Source organism: Mauremys mutica, unplaced genomic scaffold (genome assembly GCF_020497125.1).
Source record: "Mauremys mutica isolate MM-2020 ecotype Southern unplaced genomic scaffold, ASM2049712v1 Super-Scaffold_100089, whole genome shotgun sequence".
Taxonomy (NCBI): Eukaryota; Metazoa; Chordata; order Testudines; family Geoemydidae; genus Mauremys; species Mauremys mutica.
The window spans coordinates 508,151-521,103 of record NW_025423261.1 but is presented as its reverse complement, the minus strand read 5'-3'; the positions used below and the strand labels follow the sequence as shown (position 1 = coordinate 521,103).

The 12,953-nt window shown below is 51.0% G+C and overlaps 1 non-coding gene across 1 annotated transcript; it reads right to left on the bottom strand.

Annotated features, from left to right (window-relative positions):
* Positions 1-746: 746 nt before the first annotated feature.
* On the bottom strand, positions 747-818 carry TRNAC-GCA. Its single transcript has one exon. It is a non-coding gene; the product is annotated as a tRNA-Cys (tRNA).
* Positions 819-12,953: the final 12,135 nt, after the last annotated feature.

The following is a 12,953-nucleotide window of genomic DNA, read 5'->3' as shown; positions in this document are numbered from 1 at the left end:
GCCTCCCCAAGCAAAAAAAAAATTTGTCTGCCCTCCCATCCCCCTGCTGCCCGAGCCCTGGCTTCTCCCCTCCCTACACCTGCACCCCCTGCCTCCGCAGCTCTGGGCCTCCCACCACTCGCACCCCCCTGCCACCCGAACCCTGGGCTCTCCCCCACACACACCCTGTGCTGCCCCAGCTCTCGACTCTCCCCTTCCCCCCTACCAGTGCTCCCCCACCCACACACCCCCTGCTGCCCCAGCGCTGGGCTCCTCCCCGCACTTGCACCTTCTTCCACCCCAGCCCTGGGTCACTGGTAACTTGCTCCCAGGTTAATAAAATAGAAAAAAGAGAGGATTGAATGTGTAACAGGGAGTTTGGTAAATCTTGGTTATTTTAGTTTTGCAACAGGCTCCTGTCCACCCCCAGTAGAGTTTTCAGTCCCAATGGCAACTTACTTACCAAATGTAACACAGACTAGTCCATGCCTCCCAAGTGGATGTGGTTCTTGTTCTTCTGCACATTGTAGCCCGTGGAGGCCAAGGACCTGCAAATGTGTCTTCATGTGCCTTTGTTTCATTGATGAAAACATAAACTAGACACTTAGAGGACTGGAACTGATTTCAGCTGGGGGACATATTTGCTAGATTTTTATGCATTTGCACAGGAAAATGTTGAGTGTTTCCATTCATCCCTAGTCAGTGGAGCTCCTGAACATAATGGAAATGGATATGCAATTACTTTTTGTTGAAGGACCAGGCTTTTAAGGGGGCACTTGGATTTGAACCAAGGCCTGTTTGATCTGCAGTCAAACGCTCTACCACTGAGCTATACCCCCTGATAATCACATTGGCAAGTCAGTGATCTCAAGGATCTTGAAACCTGAGAGTGGAGTTCGTTTCTTCCACACCAGTGTTGCTGTCTGTGCATCCCGGAGCTATGGGGTGAGTGGGAAACGCCCACAACTAGCTTGTCAGTATCAAGAAAGGAGCAGCCGACATCAGGACCAACGAACTGTTTCTGGGCAGCCAGGAAATTCCCGGGGGGGGGGGCGGGGGGTTAATTGGCTCCTGTCCCTGTTGGCGCCTCTCGCCCCTGGTACAAATTCTCTCCGGTTCTGCCCCGTTTCTCTCTCGGGGTCTCGCTCGGGCTGTAACATCCGGGGAGATTTGCCCCCCCCCATGATCCGCTCTCTCGGCTCCCCTGTTCCCCCCCCCCCACGTTTTACCTGCAGCGATTTGTCCTTGTCCGGGTGGGAAATTGTTGCCCTGGGTCAGTCCCCGGCACGTGGCTGCCCCTGGCGGGGGGGGGGGGGGGTGAGATACCCGTTCTCTGCCAGGGCGGGGACGGGAGGGGCACGTGTCCCCCATGGGGGCTGCCCGGACCCCGGTTTCCCAGTCCCAGTTACTGCCCCCAACTACCACCACAGCCACCTGCCCATCCCCCACTGCTGCCCCCTTCCCTCCTCCAGGGACCTGCCAGCTCCCCCCCCCCTCTTAAAGCAGCTCCTCACAGGGCTCCCTGCTGCCTGTGGGGGTGGGAGGAACCATCACTTTGTGTATATGTATTGGATAGTAATATAAAATCCAGTCCAATAGCCCCCCTTTTCCCTCTAGTTATGTAGCAGTAATATAAAATCCCCTCAGATCTTGGTGGTGTTCATAGACTATCAGGATTGGAAGGGGCCTCAGGAGGTATCTAGTCCAACCCCCTGCTCAAAGCAAGAACAATCCCCAACTAAATCCTCCAACAGATTTTTACCCCAGTTCCCTAAATGGCCCTCTTAAAGATTGAACTCACAACCCTGAGTTTAGCAGGGCAATGCTCAAACCACTGAGCTATCCCTCTCCACCCCTCTCTCATGTTATCACTTGTGTAGTTTCTGATATGTATTCTCTGCAAATCTAAAAATTATCCTAAGCCCCACTTTTTCTCTAATTGTCTATTTCTAAATGACTATGGCCTGAGATTTTTCCCTGTCTCTTTAATTATAAAATACTAAGAAAATCTCAGATTTACACCTTTTCTCAGATTCCTCAAAATGGATATAAAATGTTGGCAAATGTTGCCCATTTTCTCTCTATTCAGTTATCAGATATTGATGTGAAACACTCAGATTTTACCTCGTATCAACAACTGAGATACAATCCCTCTGATTTTCCACTTTCCTCTCTAAACGGATTTAATACCCATCAAATCCAGAGGCCTCCCCCTGTTTGCAGGATCAGTGGTTCCCAGCTGGTAACAGGAGAGTTGGCTGGACCCTTGTCTTTTCTCCAGCTGGCACTGGGTGAGGAGGTCACTCTGAGTGCAGCCTGGGTCCAGAAGTGTCCCAAAGCCCATGACAAATGGCCTCTGGGAGGGGCTGCTTCCCGCAGTGCGAAGATTTAGCTAGTGACAGGGCATGGACCTTTCTTGCCCTCCAGGCCTCTCCTGTTAAAGCAGCACCCCCCAGGGATCCCTCTACCCGGGTGACTGGCCAGCAGGGGGCAGTGATAACTTTCTATCCACTTAGCAGACACAGTGAGGTAACTGTTGCTGGGGTAGGGGATGGGGTGTCTGTGTGGGGAGATTGCAGCTGGAGCTGAAGGGGCATTGTGGGAGGGGGAGGCCTCTGGGTGACTGGACAGGGGGTTCTGGAGGTTTTGGGGGGGGTTCTGATGTGCCCAGCCCTGAGGCTGTGGGTCCTGGAGGTGGGTATCGCTGGGGACTTGTTGGTGCAGAACAGTGAGGGTGGGCGTCTCTTGGGGAGGCGGGGCAGGGGGCTGGAGGGAGCCTGGTGCTGTGCCAGGGGCTCAGTCGTGCCCAATGCACAGAACTGGGTGGGGGAGTGCCAGGCGCTAGGTCGGGATGCCAGGCAAGCAGAGGGAGGGTTCCCGTTGTAAAGCATCAGGGGGTCCCAGGCAAACGGCCTGGCAGGTCCTGCTGGAGGGCAGGTGGGGTCCTAGGCAGGCAGTAGGGGAATCCTGGGCAGGCAGTGAGGGACTGAATTCCCAGTGAGGGGTCCCCTGGGGAGGTGGTCCCTGGCTGTTGGGGGCTCTTGGTGGGGGGAACCTTTAGGATTCCCAGCCTGCCAGTGATGGTCTGGTGGGGGTTCTCTGGCCCATGGGGTGCTGAGGGGTATCTGGAGTTCCTGTTCAGGGATTTTGGTGGTTGGGTCCCAGGGAATATCTGGTGGGATTCTGGCTGCGGGGTCTGGGCTCTGGGTACTGGGGGTGTCTGGGGGCCCCTGGATGGAGGCTCTGGGGGCTGCTACTAACAATGCTCCTTCTCTCTGATCAGCTTGTGCCAGAATCCTGACTCCAAGCACGTCCCAGCATTCCCCAGCCAGGCCCAGTCACCATGATAACTTTCTAGCCACTTATCAAACATCTTGAAAACTCCAGGACCTTCCAGTTCCATTGGGAAAATTTGTGCCCCGAGTCCTTATACTAGATCTTGGGGGAGCGGCAGGTGGGAAGGGGGCTAGAAATGCCACACAATGGTCTCTTCCACAACATTCTGGACTCATTCATTCTGAAATCTGGTTTCATTGAGACCATTGTTAATCCAGAGTCACTGCATGGAAAGACAAGGAGTGACTCCAGATGGACAGTGGGGCAAATGAGATCAGCAGTTCTCCCTGTGAGGAGGGGCTCTCATTAGCTGCTCTCCCCAGAGAGCTAAAGGAGGGAAGCTGCTCAAACGCTCTGTCCCTCTCTGCCCGGGATATTGGGGTTCAGCTTCCTGGGTCAGACGCTGCAGCCTCCATTGTGATCTGGGAGACCAGGCATGTATTGCAGCATCCCTGGGCAAAACCACTTTCCAGTGATCAAGAAAAGGATCAGACAGAGGAAAAGCTGGTTCTTGACTCCATATTCCCCCTGCTGGGGTGTGACTGCCGTGGGGTCAGTGTCCGAGGGAATCCCCCACAGTGACTCCTTGGGTTCTGCTCTTTTCTAGCCTTGTGTTCAGAGACTTAGTTATGAGATTGGGAGAGGGAGAAGGAAGGTTAAAAATCTCTCTGTGGGCTTAGCCTGGCAGGAGGGGCCAGGTCTACACTGTAATACAGAGATTGAGCATTTTCCCAGGATGGCAGAATCTAGGATGTCTGTCTGCAGGGAAAGGGCCTGGGGGAATCGTCCTGTGACATTAACTAAAGCCTGTTCTGTAACCCCCACAACTGCCCTTCTCACCCTCCCAGGCTGCAGAATGACGTCCGTGTTTCACTCCAGCTCATCCCATCCTTCCATGGGACAGGGGAGAGAAATGGCTGCAGAGGAGCCTGTTCAGGTAGGGATTGTCGGGGGGTTGCTGGTGGGTTCCTGCAGGAGGGAGAGGGACAGCAAATACACCGGAGATGGGAAGATTTGCACAGTCTGGTTTGGAGCAGGGCAGGAAATGCACAAGGTGGGGAAGGGAGGAGGACAGCTTGTGACATTCCTGCTGGGGGGAGTTTAATGAATGGCCCAGATTCTAGGAACAGACCCATGAGATTAGGAGGTGGAAATACCCCAATTTGTGAAACAGAAAATAACCCTCCTACATCGGGCTAGGAAAACTGACCAGACTCCCAGTGCTGGAGCCTGACCTGACTGACCAGCCGCTGTGAGATATGAAGGGGGCACCCACCAGTGAGGTTTAGGGGAGATTCCCCTCCCTTCATATCCAGCTCCTCACAATGGGGAGGGTGTTGGGCTTCCTACCAGGGAGCTCTCCCTGGTCCCTGCTAGGGGCTCCATCTCCTTTATCCGTCTGTGGCCAGTAGGAGTGTGATGGATCTGCTGGGAGAGAAAAGGGACTCTCTATTCGTCCCCTTAACCTGGTGTTTCCAGGATGCTCTGAGTGGGGTGGAGGTGGGACTCTGACTGTGATCCACCCAAAGCTTGCATTTGATTGACTTCTCTCCCCCACAAATAGTGGGGCTGTGAGTGAGGCAGCAGGTACTGAGTGTTGGACTCTTGCTCTTTCAGGGGCCAGTGACCTTCAAGGAGGTGGCTGTGTATTTCTCCAGGGAAGAGTGGGCTCTGCTGGACCCTGCTCAGAGAGCCCTCTACAGAGATGTCATGCAGGAGAACTATGAGAATGTGACCTCGCTGGGTAAGGATTCCTGTCCCCTCAGTTCTTGGAAGGGGAAATGAAGAGATACGGTTCATGCCAGCCCCACAATGCCACCTCTGCTCTGTCCTGTCTCTGCATCACCCCAATATGCCAGTGACCCACACACTGCCACAGACCCTCCCCTGCTGCAGAACACAGGAACAGTATTGCACAGTGTCAGATATCTCCTGTTTGCATAAGTAAACTTCTTTGAGATGCGGAGACCACATCTGAACGCAGTGTTATGCTCCTACAAAGCACACAGGATCTTTATAGAGGAAGGTAAACACGCGCACACACACACACACACCCTCTGCCAGAGCAGTTCATAGTTACCAGTCTGTTGTAGCTCGAGTCAATCTAATGGCCAATTACACTGAGCACGAGTGTGGGGCTGGGCTCTTGTCGGTCGCAATCCAATGCTCCGGGAGTGTAGCAAGATGAACCCAAACTCCCATGACTAAGCACCCTGGTTCTTATAGGGTTTTTGCCTTTGTTGAAGTCTATGGATTTTGCTGTATCAGTTTGTGATCGGTTACTTCTTAACTGGTGTAAACATTCCAGTGCACCTCCGAGAGGGTCAGCCTGACCTTTGTTCTGATTTAATCAATTGTCCTCAGGGGTGCCAGCCTTGACCTCAGGGTCATCAATCTGCCCTTCGTTATGAATGCGCGTTGATGATTCTTTGATGTCCTTTAAGTCTCTTGACTCCTTCTGCCTTGACTCTGGCTATAACAATGGCCTTTACACCTTCTCTTTTCCTGATGCATACATCCTCATTCACACAAACCCACTGAGAATACAAACAGTAGTGTTTTATATCGAGCAAAAAAGCATTGCAAATGAAACCTGCCTTCAATGTTTCTCTAATCTACTTAACATAGACACAATAGAGAATCCTGTCTCTTATTTACTAAACCTTAAAACAAAGACATGTAGATTTAACTAGAGTGCCTAATTTGTAATACATAGAGGAAACCATAGTAGACAGTGTAACTTATCCTAAAACAAAAGGTGACCATAATCAGTCAGAAGGATTGTTCTGGTCTGTCATTCCTTTCTGCTATTCAAACAGGGTGGCTGACAGGATGAAATCAAATCATACATTAAATTCTCTCAGTACGTTATAAAATCCAGCTCCTACAGCCGTATTCGAGATGTGGGCGTACCATAGATTTATATACAGGCAATATGATATTTTCTGTCTTTTCTATCCCTTGCTTAATGATTCCCAACATTCCGTTCGCTTTTTGACTGCTGCTGCACATTGAGTGGATGTTTTCAGAGAACTATCCATGACTCCAAGATCTCTCTCTTGAGTGGAAACAGCTAATTTAGACCTCATCATTTTGTATGTCTAGTTGGGATTATGTTTTCCAATGGGCTGCACTATGTGCTATCCTGACATCTAGTACTGCTGAGATCCTGCATTCAGTGATATCCCTGCCCTTCCTGTTCCCTTTCTCCCCTGAACCCCACCAGCCCATGGTTACTGTTCCCAGCTTCCCCAGGACTCTCTCATTGTCTCTGGACCTCTCCGTCAGCAAGGAGCAGTGGCAGGGAGACTTGCCCCCTCTCTGGAGTCTTGGATTTCTGGGACATGGATTTACTTTCTCTGTGTTTTGGGAGCCTCTTTGAAATTGAGTGTCTGTGATGTTAACCACAGTGCAACCTGGAGTGTTGAACAGCTGTGTCCCCTCAGTTTCCCAAGCTGGGGTGACTTTTACACTGTTTTACTGTGAGAGCAGCCACTTCTGGGCAGTTAACACACAGTCTCCAGCATGTAACTCGCTCCCAGCTACACAGTATTTAGTGCTGCTAGTCAGCGACTCAGGAGTTACAGTGCAGCACAGGAAAACCCCAGAAAAGTCTTTGTTCCCAGACTTCCCCCAGAAATGTGCATCTTTCCCTGTCCAGCACACTACTGAACAAGGCAAGCTCATATGAAGTCTGTCATTTCATCAGCGGAAACTGACATGCACCAGCCTTGTTATCCCATGTAGATGAGTGGACTCACCCCTGCGGCACCCCCTGCTGGTGACTTCTGGGAATTAGCTCATTCCAGCTCCGGCGCACCCTCTGCAGGCCAGTGATCCGCCTGTCCTCTGGCCCCCCCGTGTCCCTCCCTGGACCTGGTGCCCCTTTTACCTGGGGTGCTGCCCTCTGGCAGTAACCCCTCAGTCTTAGGGCCTCCCCTCCCCAGGGAACTCCCACCCTCTATTCCCACCTCGGCTCAGTATAAGGCCAGTCATCGTCTAGCCCCACCCTCTGGGGCAGACTGCAGTATCAGCCACTCATCACTGGCAAGGAGGGTTTGGACCTGCTGCCTTTGCCGACCGCTGGGCTGCCCTCTGCAACCCCCCAGTACCTATTTCCTTCTGCTAGGCCTCGGCCTCGGGCTTTCCAGGCTGGAGCTCCCCAGCTCCTCTGCCTTTCCCCAGCCCTGCTTCACTCAGGTACCCTGTGTCCAGCTCCCTGCAGCCAGGCCCATCTCCCTCTACAAACAGAGAGAGACTCTATCTGCCCCTGGCTTCTCTGCCTTTATAGGGCCAGCTGAGTCTGTTTGGGGCGTGGCCCCAGCTGCAGCCACTTCCCCCAATCAGCCCAGCCTAAAAGCTGCTTTCTCCAGCCACAGCCCCCTCCCAGGGCTGTTTTTAACCCTTCAGGGCAGGAGCGGACGTCCACCCAGCTACATCCCAAATGCAGTTTCCAACACACTTTAATCCAAACACGCTAGTTGGATAAAACAATAAAACAAGATTGTTAATTACCAGAAAAAAAGAATTTAAGTGACTACAGGTAACGAGGCATAAAAGTCAGAATTGTTTACAAAAGAAATGCAGATAAACCACAAATATATTTGTTAGTCTCTAAGGTGCCACAAGTACTCCTGTTCTTTTTACAAACTAACATGTAGGTCAGGGGTAGGTAAACTACGGCCCGCAGGCCACATCTGGCCCCTGAGCTCCCGGATGGGGAGGCTCCCCTCTCCCTCCCCTCCCCTGCTGTTCCCTAACCCCTGCTGTCCCACTGCAGACTCAACATGCCGCACCACCAGCGCTCTGGCCCACCACTCCTGGGCAGTGTTGCAGCGGTGGGGCTGCGAGCTCCTACTGCTCTGAATGGCATGGTAAGGGGGCTGGTCTGCGCGCTCCTGAGGGACCTCGTATCTAGCTCCGGCGAGCCGCGTGGCTGTGGTAAGGGGGCCAGGGGGTTGGATAAGGGGCAGAGAGTCCTGGGGGGCAGTCAGGGGACAGGGAGCAGGGGACGATTGGGCGGGCGGTCAGGGGATGGGGAACTGGGGGGTTGGATAGGCGTAGGAGTCCCGGGGTCTGTCAGGGGGCAGGGGTGTGGATATGGGTTCATATCCAGGACTTCACCCCCTACCCAACCCTGCTGCTACCTGTCCCTTGACTGCTCTGACCTCTATCCACCCCCCTGTCCACTGACAGTCCCTTGGGACTCCCACACCGATCCAGCCCCTGTCCCCCCAGAACCTCTGCCCCATCCAACTGTCCCCTGACTGCTCCCCAGGACTCCCTGCCCCTTATCTAACCCCCCGACCCCCTTACCATGCCGCTCAGAGCAGCGTGTCTGGCAGCCACGTAGACCACGCAGAGCCAGACACACTGCCCAGCAGGAGCGCACAGCCCCGCCCCGCAGGAGCGCTGCCCACGCGGTGGCGTGGCTGTGGGGGAGGGGCTAGCCTCCCCAGCCGGGAGCTCAGGGACCAGGCAGGACGGGCCTGTGGGCTGGATGTGGCCCGTGGGCCGTAATTTGCCCATCCCTGATCAAGGGCATAAACCTATTGAGTCAGCAAGACATGCAGGGGTATGTCTGTGTGCTGAGACCTATGAGGCTTTTCCATGCCATGTGCCGTGAAGCTTGTGTTTGGGACACAGGAAGTACAAGCCACATGGCAAAGGGAATATAAAGGGCAGCTGCATCATCTCCATTTTGTCTTCAATCCCTCTTCCTACCTCTGGAGCAACTTCTCTACAAATTGAAGCCTGGAACAAAGGACTGAAAGACCCATCGAACTTGTGGATGTGTTCCAGACGGACTTTCAAGCCAGCAGCTCAACAATACTGCTAATAACCTGATATATAGATTTTGGAATGCATCTCACTGCTTTTCCATTTAACAACTTTTTTTGTGTCGTGTCCTGTCTTGTCTTTCCATGCTAAAGGATTGGCTGGCAGTGTGGTCTTTTGGGTAAGATCCAAACCTATAGTGTTTGTAATGTGTTTGTAATGTGGCTGACCTTTTGGGGTCAGAAAAACATTTTGTATATGAGCAGAGTTTTTAAATAACCTCTCACTGTACTGGACCTAGGTGCTGATTGGGAGTCGGAGAACTGGAGTGCAATAAAGGGGGCTGTGTGATTTCTTTTTTCAGCTTCTCGATAACCCGTGTGTGGGATCAGAAGCACAGTTTGTGACTGGTCGTTGAGTTTAACTTCAGTGTTAACCACCAGTTTTGGGAACATCTGCTCTCCCTTTTTCATCCTGCCCTGACCCTGGCATTTTCAGTGTGGACTGCCCCAGGCACACCCGTCACACTAAGCACTGAAGTTAAATTAATAGAATTTTTTTATGACAAAGTTATGAAATCAAGTGACCTCCTTTGTTTTCTTTCATCTGAGCAGGGTTTCCAATTTCCCAACCTGATGTGATCTCCCAGCTGGAACAAGGGGAAGAGCCATGGGTCCCAGACCTCCAGGGTTCAGAGGATAGAGAGATCCTGAGAGCTCCCTGCACAGGTGAGGAAATATTAAACCAACTCAGAATCTGTAAGTGCCTGAAGGAAACATCTGGGATGCCCTACAATGCCCTTGGAAGGTCTCTCAGTTCAATACTGTCCCTAGCAGGGGTCGTATCCTTAGGGTAAATATAGCTCATGGCTTCCTGTAGACCCTAGCATACACCAGACAGTAGCTTCCTCCTTTCCCCCTGTGAATTTGGATGGGATGTGAAGCCTGAATTGATCGCCTCCTCTCTCCTGTTTGGGGAAGAACTTGGGGGAGTTCAGTTCCTGATTTTTATTTGACCTCTCTCCAGTACTTGTATTGGTTTGACCTTCCCCTTTCCATCCCTGTTTGAGGTTTCTGTCTCTATCACAGCAGGTGACGCAAGGGTGTGTGAGAGAGAGGAGCAGAATTCTCAGCAGGAGACTGTTGAGCAAGTTAATAAACACAGAGCATTATCGCAAAGATCGAAAAGGAATGTGTCCTGGAGTCATAAGCAGGAAAAATCCCGTGACATTCAGCACAGACCAGAAGGAGAGCAGGGAAAGCAGCCAGGGGAGAAAGTGGGTAAATGTATTTCCTGTCAGGAAACTCAGAAGGACCTCAAGGAAACCACAACACAACAGGAAATCCTCAGCGGAAAGAGAAAAAATACATGCAGTGAGTTTGGGGAAAACGTATGTGATTACTCCATCCTTATAAAGCATCACAGAATCCACACAGGGAAGAGGCCCTATGAATGCACTGAGTGTGGAAAATGCTTCCCTAGCAGCTCAGGCCTTTCTCAACATGAGAGAATTCACACAGGGGAGAGGCCCTATGAATGCAGTGAGTGTGGAAAATGCTTCACTAGCAGCTCAGGCCTTTCTAAACATCAGAGAATCCACACAGGGGAGAGGCCCTATGAATGCAGTGAGTGTGGGAAAAACTTCACTAGCAGCTCAAACCTTCTTACCCATCAGAGAATCCACACAGGGGAGAGGCCCTATGAATGCAGTGAGTGTGGAAAATGCTTCACTGACAGCTCAGCCCTTTCTCAACATCAGATAATCCACAGAGGGGAGAGACCCTATGAATGCAGTGAGTGTGGGAAAACCTTCAGTCGCAGTTCACACCTTATTAGGCATCAGAGAATCCACACAGGGAAGAGGCCCTATGAATGCAGTGAGTGTGGAAAATGCTTCACTAGCAGCTCAGTCCTTTATCAACATCAGAGAATCCACACAGGGGAGAGGCCCTATGAATGCAGTGAGTGTGGAAAATGCTTCACTAGCAGCTCAGGCCTTTCTCAACATCAGAGAATTCACACACGGGAGAGGCCCTATGAATGCAGTGAGTGTGGAAAATGCTTCCCTGACAGCTCAGCCCTTTCTCAACATCAGAGAATCCACACAGGGGAAAGGCCCTATGAATGCAGTGAATGTGGGGGAAAATTCAATCGCAGCTCAGACCTTATTAGACATCAGAGAATCCACACAGGGAAGAGGCCCTATGAATGCAGTGAGTGTGGGAAAACCTTCAATCGCAGCTCAAACCTTCTTACCCATCAGAGAATCCACACAGGGGAGAGGCCCTATGAATGCAGTGAGTGTGGGAAAACCTTCAGTCGCAGTTCACACCTTATTAGGCATCAGAGAATCCACACAGGGGAGAGGCCCTATGAATGCAGTGAATGTGGGGGAAATTTCAATCGCAGCTCAGACCTTATTAGACATCAGAGAATCCACACAGGGAAGAGGCCCTATGAATGCAGTGAGTGTGGGAAAACCTTCAATCGCAGCTCAAACCTTCTTACCCATCAGAGAATCCACACAGGGGAGAGGCCCTATGAATGCCGTGAGTGTGGAAAATGCTTCACTGACAGCTCAGTCCTTTCTCAACATCAGAGAATCCACACAGGGGAGAGGCCCTATGAATGCAGTGAGTGTGGAAAATGCTTCACTAGCAGCTCAGGCCTTTTTCAACATCAGAGAATCCACACACGGGAGAGGCCCTATGAATGCAGTGAGTGTGGAAAATGCTTCACTGACAGCTCAGCCCTTTCTCAACATCAGAGAATCCACACAGGGGAGAGGCCCTATGAATGCAGTGAATGTGGGGGAAAATTCAATCGCAGCTCAGACCTTATTAGACATCAGAGAATCCACACAGGGAAGAGGCCCTATGAATGCAGTGAGTGCAGGAAAACCTTCTGTGGGCAGTTAGCCCATGTTACTCATCAGAGAATCTGCAAGGGAGATCAAGAACATAAACACCTCTAGGGCTATCAATACTTTTTTTTTCTCTAATAATTTTCCTGATTCCCACATAGTAACTTTTACAGCTGTTTGAACTGTTTGCAGCATGGTTATCCCTCAGTTTGACCAGATGAGTGGCCATTTTTGCCTTTTGCAGTTTGCCCTGTTTTGAAGTGGACCCATTTGTCCTTTCTATCAACTCCATTATCCCATGAGTAATTCTAGTGTGCCCTTCCTATCAGGAACCAGGGAGCATCACATTTATACTATTCCTCCTATTGCAAAGTTATTGTTAGTCACCAGTGATACAGATTGTATCATTGCCACTTGTTCTCACGTTGCTCTGAGTTGTGCTGAAGAGCAGATTATAGTTAAATGAAGAGGAGCAGGGGCAGGAAAAAAAAGTGTAATTTCAGCCTCTGTGACACTGGAAGGAGATGGGGTGTAGCCCTGAGGATTAATCTGTTGGTCTGTATAAAATGTCTTTTTGATAAAAGTGTGTAGGCTGCATAGATTAATAGAATTTGCAATAAGCTGTAATGAAGATACCTAGAAACTTCTAGACCAGACATCCTGGCCTATTTCCTCTGTGACGCTGAAAGCAACCTTTAAGACCCTTACTCAGAAAAGTGATAATAGGAAACAAACCTACGCAAATTGTCTAGGGACTTTTCGAATATCTGCTAACCTTTCACCTAGTTAGGTGCAAAAGGACCTAACAAGTACACCACAAGATACGTAGATAGTTGTCATTTAATACGTATACAAAGGTCAGCCTATGAAAACAGGTACCCTCACCTTTCCATGGGGAAAGACAAATTTGGGCATAAGAGGAAGGATTTCTCCCTATAAAAGGTGTGATAATCCACCATTAGGGCAGGCGATACACCCATCCTTCTATTCTCATCGC